This window comes from Salvelinus fontinalis, chromosome 31 (genome assembly GCF_029448725.1).
Source record: "Salvelinus fontinalis isolate EN_2023a chromosome 31, ASM2944872v1, whole genome shotgun sequence".
In the NCBI taxonomy this organism is placed as follows: Eukaryota; Metazoa; Chordata; class Actinopteri; order Salmoniformes; family Salmonidae; genus Salvelinus; species Salvelinus fontinalis.
Genome location: NC_074695.1, coordinates 28,199,811 through 28,211,692, shown reverse-complemented (window position 1 = coordinate 28,211,692; position 11,882 = coordinate 28,199,811).

The window sequence follows — 11,882 nt, the reverse complement described above, 5'->3', positions numbered from 1 at the left end:
GTGGTTTAGACTCACCCAGCCTATCGTTGGTGTTGGCGCATAAGATGGTCCCAGCCGCTTTGCGCTCTCTGGTGTCCCGTCGCTGTTGCTGTGTAGATTACGCTCCCTCACCCCAGAGACTGAGGTCAGACAGTTCTGTAACATTGTCTGATATATTTGCACCTGTATACAATGCCCACTGTTCTCGCTCAAGGCTAACTACAGCTTCCCAGCACTCTTATCTGGGGCTAACTGTTACTTCCAGCACACACACACACAGACACCCAGACGCCCAGGCCAACAGTTTGCTAATATTCAATCACGTTGAGTATTCAATCACATATACAGTTGCTAATATTCAATCACGTTTGTTATAGTATTGAGTTATAGTGCATAACTCAGAACCTCACAGATGTTCTTCGTGTGTATAGTTTATCTGTTATTGTCTATTGTACACCACAGTCAGCAGTCTCCTGATTCACCCCCTCCCTCTACACCCCTCCTGTGCCTTTCTAAGATTAGCACAGTTTCGGTCATACAGTACAGCGCCCTTCTTAACACACACACATTTCACACTGCTGTTCATATCTTATGCTCAGATACATTTGTTGCATACACACACATATTTCAGGCTGTGGCCTCATGGTTAGGCCTTGAGCACTGGTAAGTCTGAGAACAATGGAAAATGCAGGTTCACATGAGTCAGCAATTCAAACTTTAATGCATAAGAAGCCCTACTAGCTTATAGTTAGTTAATCATGTCAAAAACCTTATAAAACCCCATAGTATTGTTCAAATCTGTAAGCATATAAAAAAAAATTGAGCGGGGCAGTAGCACAATCTTGCCTGGTCTCAATGATCACGTTCCCGCACTGACTGACTGTGTGGCGGCTCATTGATTTAACATTATGTTAGCCTACATGCTATACTAGCAAAGTTATATATAGCTGTCGGCTATATTAGCCACGACTTACCGCTCTTTGTGCAGCTTCAAATGTCGAACAAAGTTGGAAGTTGTTGAGCCTCCATCTGTCATTTTCTTTCTGCATGTTTTGCAAGTTGCAATCCGTTTTTTGTTGACTACAACGTAGTCTGTATGTCCGAAAATAATACTTTTGGGTATCATCTTTCCAATGGCTCAATCTCAATCCGACGTTCCTCTGCACTGCCACGCACAACTTTTTCTCCGCTGGCACAATTTGATTGGTTGCTATCCGATTTAAACTTTAATACGTTAAATGAAGAGTTGATGCGCTGCACACTTTTTTTAATAGCATCATTTTAAATATTTGGTCATGGGGAGGGTATCAAGTCAGGTCGAGTCATAAGGCTCAGATCCAAGTCAAGAGTCATTGGTGTTGTGCCTCCCGGGTGGCGCAGTGGTCTAGGGCACTGCGTCGCAGTGCTAACTGCGCCACCAGAGTCTCTGGGTTCGCGCCCAGGCTCTGTCGCAGCCGGCCGCGACCGGGAGGTCCGTGGGGCGACGCACAATTGGCATAGCGTAGTCTGGGGTAGGGAGGGTTTGGCCGGTAGGGATATCCTTGTCTCATCGCGCTCCAGCGACTCCTGTGGCGGGCCGGGCGCAGTGCGCGCCAACCAAGGGGGCCAGGTACACGGTGTTTCCTCCGACACATTGGTACGGCTGGCTTCCGGGTTGGAGGCGCGCTGTGTTAAGAAGCAGTACGGCTGGTTGGGTTGTGCTTCGGAGGACGCATGGCTTTCGACCTTCGTCTTTCCCGAGCCCGTACGGGAGTTGTAGCGATGAGACAAGGTAGTAATTACTAGCGATTGGATACCACAAAAATTGGGGAGAAAATGGGATAAAATTTATTAAAAAGAAATATTAAAAAAAAGAGTCATTGTCTCTAAAGTCAAAGTTGAGTTGCATGTCATCATATTTGTGATTCGAGTCTGTGTCACGCCCTGACCTTAGAGAGACTTTTTATTTCTCTATTTGGTTAGGTCAGGGTGTGATTTGGGTGGGCATTCTAGGTTTTCTATTTCTTTGTTGGCCGGGTATGGTTCCCAATCAGAGGCAGCTGTCTATTGTTGTCTCTGATTGGGGATCATACTTAGGCAGCCTTTTTTCCAGCTTTAGTTTGTGGGATCTTGTTTGTGTGTAGTTGTGTTCTGCACTGCATGTAGCTTCAGGTTCGGTTGTAGGTTATAGTTTTTTTGTGTTCATCAAATAAAATGATGTACGCTTACCACGCTGCACCTTGGTCTAATTCTTCCGTCAACGATCGTGACAGTCTGACTCGAGTCCACACCTCTGGTATTTAGCATTATGCTATTTACACTGTCAGAACACATTTCCACCATCTACCATTTGTTGGTCACCAGTTTTTACTCATTATTTACTTACATAATGTATCACCTGATCTGTTGCTTCCCGCATTAGAATATCTCCCTGAGTTCATTACTGTTTCTCTTAATCACTTTGGAACCATTTTCACAAGTATGTGGTAAGTTTTCACAACTCTTAGTACAAAACTCCAAACTGGTCACACTTGTATCGCAGCCAGTCTTTCATTCAAAACCTGTCATTGTGCATTCATTTGAATTGTAAACATCTCTCACCACACAACCACTGATTGAAAATATACACTACCGTTCAAAAGTGTGGGGTCACTTAGAAATGTCCTTGTTTTTGAAAGTAAAGCAAATATTTTGTCCATTAAAATAACATCAAATGTATCAGAAATAAAGTGTAGACATTGTTAATGTTGTAAATGACTATTGTAGCTGGAAATGGCAGATTTTTTATGGAATATCTACATAGGCGCACAGAGGCCCATTATCAGCAGCCATCACTCCTGTGTTCCAATGGCACGTTGTGTTTGCGAATCCAAGTTTATCATTTTAAAAGGCTAATTGATCATTGGAATACCATTTTTCAATGATGTTAGCACAGCTGAAAACTATTGTGCTTATTAAATAAGCAATACAACTGGCCTTCTTTAGACTAGTTGAGTATCTGGAGCATCGGCATTTGTGGGTTGGATTACAGTCTTCTGAAACTCGTCAGTCTATTCTTGTTCTGAGAATGAAGGCTATTCCATGTGAGAAATTGCCAAGAAACTGAAAATATCGCACAACGCTGTGTACTACTCCCTTCACAGAACAGCGCAAGCTGGCACTAACCAGAATAGAAAGAGGAGTGGGAGGCCCCGGTGCACAACTGAGCAAAAGGACAAGGACACTAGGGTGTCTAGTTTGAGAAACAGACGCCTCACAAGTCCTCAACTGGCAGCTTCATTAAATAGTTCATTAAATAGTTCCCGCAAAACACCAGTCTCAAAGTCAATAGGAGACTCCGGGATGCTGGCCTTCTAGGTAGAGTTCCTCTGTCCCATGTCTGTGTTCTTTTTTTTAACCTTTATTTAACTAGGCAAGTCTTACTTACAATGACAGCCTAGGAACAGTGGGTTAACTGCCTTGTTCAGGGGCAGAACGACAGATTTTTACCTTGTCAGCTCGGGGATTCAGTCTAGCAAACATTTGGTTCCTGGCCCAACGCTCTAACCACTAGGCTACCTTTTGCCCATCTTAATCTTCTCTTTTTATTGGCCAGTCTTTTTATTGGCCACTCTTTTTATTGGCCAGTCTGAGATATGGCTATTAAAAATGTAGATATTCCATAAAAAATCAGCCGTTTCCAGTTAAACAGTCATTTACAACATTAACAATGTCTACACTGTATTTCCGATCAATGTTATGTTATTTTAATGGACAAAATATTTGCTTTACTTTCAAAAACAAAGACGTTTCTAAGTGACCCCAAACTTTTGAACGGTAGTGTACGTTTATTGTGAAATGTAATGAGAACATTAGTTTAATCACCAAAACACAATGATATATTTTCTAGGGGTGTACATTTTTCTCCCTTTTTCTCCCCAATTGGTAGTTACAGTCTTGTCCCATTGCTGCAACTCCCGTATGGACTCGAGAGAGGCGAAGGTTGAGAGACACGCATCCTCCGAAACACAACCCCGCCAAGCAGCACTGCTTCTTGACACACTGGTTGCTTAACCCAGAAGCCAGCCGCACCAATGTGTTGGAGGAAACACCGCACAACTGGCGACCAATCAGCGTGCATACGACCGGCCCGCCACAGGAGTCGCTAGAGCGCAGTGGGACAAGGACATCCCGGCCGGCCAAACTCTCCCCTAACCTGACACTGGGACAATTGTGTGCCATCTCATGGGCCTCCCGGACACAAGCCTGCGACACAGCCCAGGATCGAACCCAGATCTGTAGAACCATAGACCGCTGCGCCACTCGGGAGCCAATGATATCTTTTCTATTTAGCTGTTTTAACTACCTGTTTCCAATAGCAAACAATGCACGATATGTGTTTCAAATCGCCCTGAGAAGTGCTGAAAGTAATATGCTACAGTACTGTAAATTACAGTAGATTTCACAGCTTTCACATTAGGCAATACACTTACATTACCGAACAAAATTGACAGAAAATCTATAATTTCCGTAATATCTATATACTGTATATCTATAATTGCAACATAGGTGTACTGTCTGTAATCAAATGTCTGAAATTAAATTAAACAAATGAAATGAATGAAAATAACAGTTTCCAACATAATCTTTTTTTTTTTTTTTTACTGTTGCCTAGGTTTTACCTTGGACCCATGTGTATGTACATCATCCTTTATGACCACATGTACCTCGGGGATTAATTATGATTGACTATGCGCAAAAGTGAATTGAATTGTTTCCACGCCCACCATGAGTCATGTGCGTATTGGTCATGTGAGGTGAAACGTGTATATTTTGGGAAGTGAGCACTTTTCAGATCGAAACGTAGTCAATAAAGCAGTGAATTGGGAGCATAAACCGTGTGAGGCACCTACGTTTTTGTCTATGAATTAAAATAAAACCTAACGTTTAGCAAGCATTAATTTGCATCAAGCCTGTCTTGAGAATTTGACCATAAATTCTCATCACATCACAGTGAATGTCCTCATTTTTCATGCACCGCGGGAAAAACCTTTTGGCATGGCGAATCCAATCTTGACATTGATCTGCATCGTCGCATGCCTCATCCATGGCTAGAAGGAGGGTGGCACGCTCATGGGGATGGTGATCATACACCTTCCACCTCCATGCTGAAAAAGAATCCTCAGTAGGATTGAGGAAAGGAAAGTATGGGGTCAGGTACAGGATCACAAATCGAGGATGGGCCAAAAACCATGCCTAAACCACCTCTGCATGGTGGAATCTGACATTGACCCACACAATGACATAACATTCACCTCGACAGGCCTGCTCAATTTCATTGAGAAACACAATGAGGTGTGCAGCATAGTATGATCCAAGTAATGGCCTACATCTTACCACAACAGCTTCAGAGATAGCTGCGCACATGGAGATGTTTCCCCCACGTTGTCCAGGCATTTGGACGGTCGCCCATTGGCCTATGGGGTTCCACCCATGGTGCCGAGTTTTGGCCAGGTTAAAACCCGCTTCATCAACAAAGATATACTTGCGATAGTTCACCATAGCATCAATCACCATCACCCGTTACAAATATATTTTAGTTAGATCTTTTACAGTACAGTAAAAACGCCTCTCCCTTATTTGACCTAGACAGTTTGTGTGTATGTATTGATATGTAGGCTACGTGTGTCTTTTGTTAAAAAAATGTTTTTGTGTAGTTCTGTCCTTGAGCTGTTGTCTATTAATGTTCTGTATTATGTCATGTTTCATGTTTTGTGTGGACCCCAGGAAGAGTAGCTGCTGCTTTTGCAACAGCTAATGGGGATCCTAATAAAATACCAAATACCAAATGTGAATCAAATATTGTCACAGCCGTGTATCTCCCCCCTCAAGCCGATACCACGACGGCGCTCAAGGAACTTCACTGGACTTTATGCAAACTGGAAACCATATATCCTGAGGCTGCATTTATTGTAGCTGGAGATTTTAACAAAGCACTTTTCAGAACAAGGCTACCTATTGCCAGCAGCAAACCACCCTTCATACCACTGCTGGCTTGCTTCTGAAGCTAAGCAGGGTTGGTCCTGGTCAGTCCCTGGATGGGAGACCAGATGCTGCTGGAAGTGGTGTTGGAGGGCCAGTAGGAGGCACTCTTTCCTCTGGTCAAAAAAAAAAAATCAAAAACATCCCAATGCCCCAGGGCAGTGATTGGGGACACTGCCCTGTGTAGGGTGCCGTCTTTCGGATGGGACGTTAAACGGGTGTCCTGACTCGCTGAAGTCATTAAAGATCCCATGGCACTTATCGTAAGAGTAGGGGTGTTAACCCCGGTGTCCTGGCTAAATTCCCAATCTGGCCCTCAAACCATCATGGTCACCTAATAATCCCCAGTTTACAATTGGCTCATTCATCCCCCTCCTCTCCCCTGTAACTATTCCCCAGGTCGTTGCTGCAAATGAGAACATGTTCTCAGTCAACTTACCTGGTAAAATAAAAATAAAAAATTCTATTAGCATATCGAATGTAGCACTCGTGCTGGAAAAACACCAGACCACTGTTACTCTAACTTCCGCGATGCATACAAAGCCCTCCACCGCCCTCCTTTTGGCAAATCTGACCTCGACTCCATTTTGCTCCTCCCTTCCTATAGGCAGAAACTCAAACAGGAAGTACCTGTGCTAAGGACTATTCAACGCTGGTCTGACCAATTTTAATCCACTCTTCAAGATTGTTTTGATCACACGGACTAGGATATGTTCCAGGTAGCCTCAAAATAATATTGATGTATACGCTGATTCGGGGAGTGAGTTTATAAGGAAGTGTATAGGAGATGTTGACTATTAAAACCTACTCTAACCAGAAACAATGGATAGATGCCGGCATTCGCGCAAAACTGAAAGCGCGAAACACCGTATTTAAACAGGGAAAGGTGACTGGGAATATGGCCGAATACAAACAGTGTAGTTATTCCCTCCGCAAGGCAATCAAACAAGCAAAATGTCAGTATAGAGACAAAGTGGAGTCGCAATTCAACAGCTCAGACATGAGGAGTATGTGGCAGGGTCTACAGACAATCACAGACTACAAAGGGAAAACCAGCCACACCACGGACACCGACGTCTTGCTTCCATACAAACTAAACAACTTCTTTGCATGCTTTGAGGATAATACAGTGCCACCGACGCAGCCCGCTACCAAGGACTGTGGGCTCTCCTTCTCCGTGTCCGATGTGAGTAAGACATTTAAACGTGTTACCTCTCGCAAGGCTGCCGGCCCAGATGGCATCCCTAGTCACATCCTCAGAGCATGCGCAGATCAGCTAGCTGGTGTGTTTACGGACATATTCAATCTCTCCCTATCCCAGTCTGCTGTCCCCACATACTTCAAGATGGCCACTATTATTCCTGTACCCAAGAATGCAAAGGTAACTGAACTAAATGACTATCGCCCCGTAGCACTCACTTCAGTCATCATGAAGTGCTTTGAGATACTAGTCAAGGATCATATCACCTCCACCTTACCTGTCAATAGGCCTGGGCAAAGGCCGGCCCGGGGGCCGTATGCAGCCCGCGACCTGATTCAATACGGCCCGTGGAATCATGCTCAGATCACATAAAAAATTTGCGATAGTAAAGTTTTGAAAATAGTATTTGTTATTCAAATTAAAAGCCCAAAGAATACTAGCCTTTGTTTAATGATTTAACTCCCACCGCTTGTCGAACATTTTTTTTGAAGGCACGTTTAAATAACAACTGCAAGAGGACAAACAGTGACTGACAGGCTGACACACACATCTCAGTTACAAATTATAGCTCGCTAGAAATTGCTCAAAAATTTGTTTTTCAACAACAACAAGAAATAAAGGAAAGTAGACAATGAATGTAGGGTGTTTTTTGGCCTTTTTGCACATCAGATGTACAGCCTTGTCAAAGCTTTCAAGGGAAAATGAATCCTTCTGACCCGCCAAGTAGAAGGCAACAATCTCACCCACCTTCCGACACTACAAGTCTGTTCCCTGTCAGATGACCAGAGGGAGAAGTATACAGTACATCGCTGCTGCATGCTTTGAACGGTGAGTTTTCTTGACATTTTGAGGATTTCAAAGTGTTGGAAAATGACATGCTGTTGATTTCCTCTCCTTTCACCTTCAATGTAGATAATGCTCCCACTGACCTGCAATTTGAACTTATCGATTTTCAGTCTGATGCAGTGATTGGAGAACTATTCAAAACATTGTCACTGACAAGGTTCTATGCATCTCTCAATGAACAAAACTTTCCAAAGATTAGGAGTCATGCTCAGAAGATATTTGTACTGTTTGGGTCAACCTATGTATGAACAGACATTTTCAGTGATGAAATATAACAAGTCAAGGCACAGATCAACTCTTACTGACTCACCTCTCAGCAATCCTGCACATAGCGACGTCAGAAACTATACCTGACTTCACTGCTCTAGTCAATGCCCAACAGAGACTTCATTCCTCCCACTGATTGAGTAATTTAAATGTAATGTTGAGCTTTTTCTCTTTCTTGTGTTTTTGTGAATACCCGTTAACAAGAGTTCTGTCCATGGTGCGGAATGCACACTGTACTTTTCCTTCCGTATAGTTCATTGCATGTTTAATAATGAAAATACCTACCAAAAGGAGAACATGGATGTAGTTTATTTCTGTCCATGTTAAAAAAATATGAGTAGCATATCTGGACTTGATTACAGTAGAAATATCTGTCAACACAGTCATACACATGATGTATAATCCTGTAATATGATTCTGGCCCGCGATGGCAAGAATATCTTCTAATGTGGTCCTCCATGGAAAATATTGCCCAGGCCTGCCCTAGACCCACTTCAATTTGATTACCGCCCAAATAGGTCCACATACGATGCAATCACCATCACACTGTACACTGCCCTATCCCATCTGGACAAGAGGAATACCTATTTAAGAATGCTATTCATTGACTATAGCTCAGCATTCAACACCATAGTACCCTCCAAGCTCATCATTAAGCTTGAGGGCCTGGGTCTCAACCCTGCCCTGTGCAATTGGGTCCTGGACTTCCTGACGGGCCGCCCCCAGGTGGTGAAGGGAGGAAAAAACATCTCCACTTCACTGTCCGTCAACACTGGGGCCCCACAAGGGTGTGTGCTCAGCCCCCTCCTGTACTCCCTGTTCACCCATGACTGCCTGGCCATGTACGGCTCCAACTCAATCATCAAGTTTGCAGATGACACAACAGTAGTAGGCTTGATTACCAAGAACGACAAGACAGACTACAGGGAGGAGGCGAGGGGTCTCGGAGTGTAGTGTCAGGAAAATAACCTCTCACTCAATGTCAACAAAACAAAGGAGATGATCGTGGAAACAACAAAGGGAGCACCCCCCATCCACATCGATGGGACAGCAGTAGAGAAGGTGGGAAGTTTTAAGTTCCTCGACATACACATCACGGACAAACTGAAATGGTCCACACACACAGATAGTGTGGTGAAAAAGGCGCAACAGCGCCTCTTCAACCTCAGGAGGCTGAAGAAATTTGGCTTGTCACCTAAAACCCTCACAAACTTTTACAGATGTACAATTGAGAGCATCCTGTCGGGCTGTATCACCGCCCACAACTGCAGGGATCTCCAGAGGGTGGTGCGGTCTGCACAACGCATCACCGGGGGCAAACTACCTGCCCTCCAGGACACTTACAGCACTCAATGTTCCAGGAAGGCTTCACAGGAAGGATCATCAAGGACAACAGCCACCCGTGCCAATGCTTGTTCACCCCACTACCATCCAGCGCTACCATCCAATAAATTGCAAATGTTCAGACACACCCTTTTATATGGTGACCAATTGTGGCCACCACTATGTGAAATAAATTAGCGATAACGAGTAGTCATTATGTATGGTTATCATATATGATACATGTCATTTAGATGTTTATATTTTACAAACACATATGTGATTAAGCATTAAGCACAGTTTAATTAAGTGATGGTCAAGTGTATTTAAGCAAATGAGAAGATAATCATATGAAAAGTATTATGAGCATTACATTGTAAAAGACAATTTCTTTATGTGAACGGTATTTCTAGATGAAATTGATTGGGGTTGGTGAAAAAAGTCAATTGAAAATGTGCTTAGAGTTTTGAAAAAACTACCTTTTTGATTATCTGTTTAGAGTTTTGTGCTACATTTTACCACATACAGTACATGTGAAAATAGTACCAAAGCATTAAAAAAACGGTAAAACGGTAAGCCCATTAGAGGAGCTACACTTTTCCTATAACCCATTACAACCAACACCGGAACTTTCCAGGTATGAGAAAATTTGTAATTTGCTTCACGAGCTCAGCTAAATATTATCCATCCTTCTTTCCTATTTCCATTACATATCTTCCATCCCTCCAATGGTCCCCCATATCCCACTGTACTACTTTTTCTCTGTTCCTTGCCAGCTGTTGCTGTCCGTATCTCTCCACTAGGACTGCCCCTGTGCAACAAGTTATAAATAAAATGGCAAGAAGTGCATCCCAGCAAGACATTCAGCCGTTGTGTTGTTTAAGCAGCTGCACGCTGTCAGTCCAATCGTTCTATTAGAGAAGGAGGAGAACAGCTAGGGGTGGGGGAGAGGAGAGAAGGAGGCCAGGGTGAGTCAGGGAGGAGACTTGCCCCTGGCAGCCTCCAGAGAGTGCATGCTGGGAGAGCCAGGCAGTGAATGTGTGTGGGGATGAGACCACCAACAGGGTTGGCAGTCTATATGATCCATGGGTCATATTAGATTTAGTTTCGGGTACATAAGGAGGGTTGGGGTCACAGTGACGGCTTATTACCAGCAGACTCTCCATGCTGTTAAAATGTGATTGGGTTGTCCATGGGTGAGTCATAATAGAGAGGGCATCATTAGAGATACCCTGGAGGACATGTATGAGTCAAAAACAAGGCTCCATGTCAATTAGCCTGAAAGAAGACAGTGATGACTCATAGTTACCCTGAAGTAAATTGTCTTCTAATTCAACATGGAGTCTTCATTCACCAGTAACCCCTGCTTAGATAAAGGGTTAGGGTTATATTCAGCATTTCAGCTGGATATTTTGAGTGAGTGAAGATTGCCCAATGCCTCCCCCTTCCTCCGTACTTAGCACATCTAACTTGTCTTGTAACTCACTATCATTACATTCCTAGCCATCAGTTAAGTCATTTATTGTGTCATCTGGAGTTCTGTTGTGGCCTCTGAGGTTTTTTTCCAGGCGGTTCACTCTGATGCCTCAAGTACCAACTGTCTGGATGCAGCTGGACGTGACAATTGAACAAACATTTCTTATCAAGTGGCTGAACTCCCCTCTATGTTGTTCCAGACCAGACACAGGTCAGTTAAAAAAACAAAAGTACATGAACAGCAATGTGAAAACTTAAAAAGGGATGCAGCTGCTTTTCAAGCCAGACCTTTTGAAACAAACCAAACAGGCGGGTGATTTACAGTGACAGGGTCAGAGTTCAGCCTAAAAGCCTGGGTCAGGGTTTCACACAGCCAGTTAGATGACTGCCAAAATAGACCTCTCCCACTGAGTCTATCTATCTCACTCATCATATCTGTCATAGTAAAACAAATGTAAATGTTAAAGTGCTTTGAGTTTCCTAATTAGGCCTCTATTGTAAATAATACGATCAGCCACTGATTGCTTATTCAAGGCATTTCGTCTCGTATGTTAACTGCTTTGTTAAATGATAATGTCGCATTAGCTGCTTTAGCCAAGTGTTTGGTTCATACATGCCGTACGTTCAATGGGTTCTCAAGTCAAAAATAGTGTGGAGGTGCGAGGTCAGTTTGTTTCCGAAGGACCAGCATTAACAACACTATGACCATAAACAGTCCATTCCACAGTGCTACTGTTATAGACACCTGCAGACTACTGGCAGTGTTCTTTGTGTAGACTGTCTGTGACCGTCG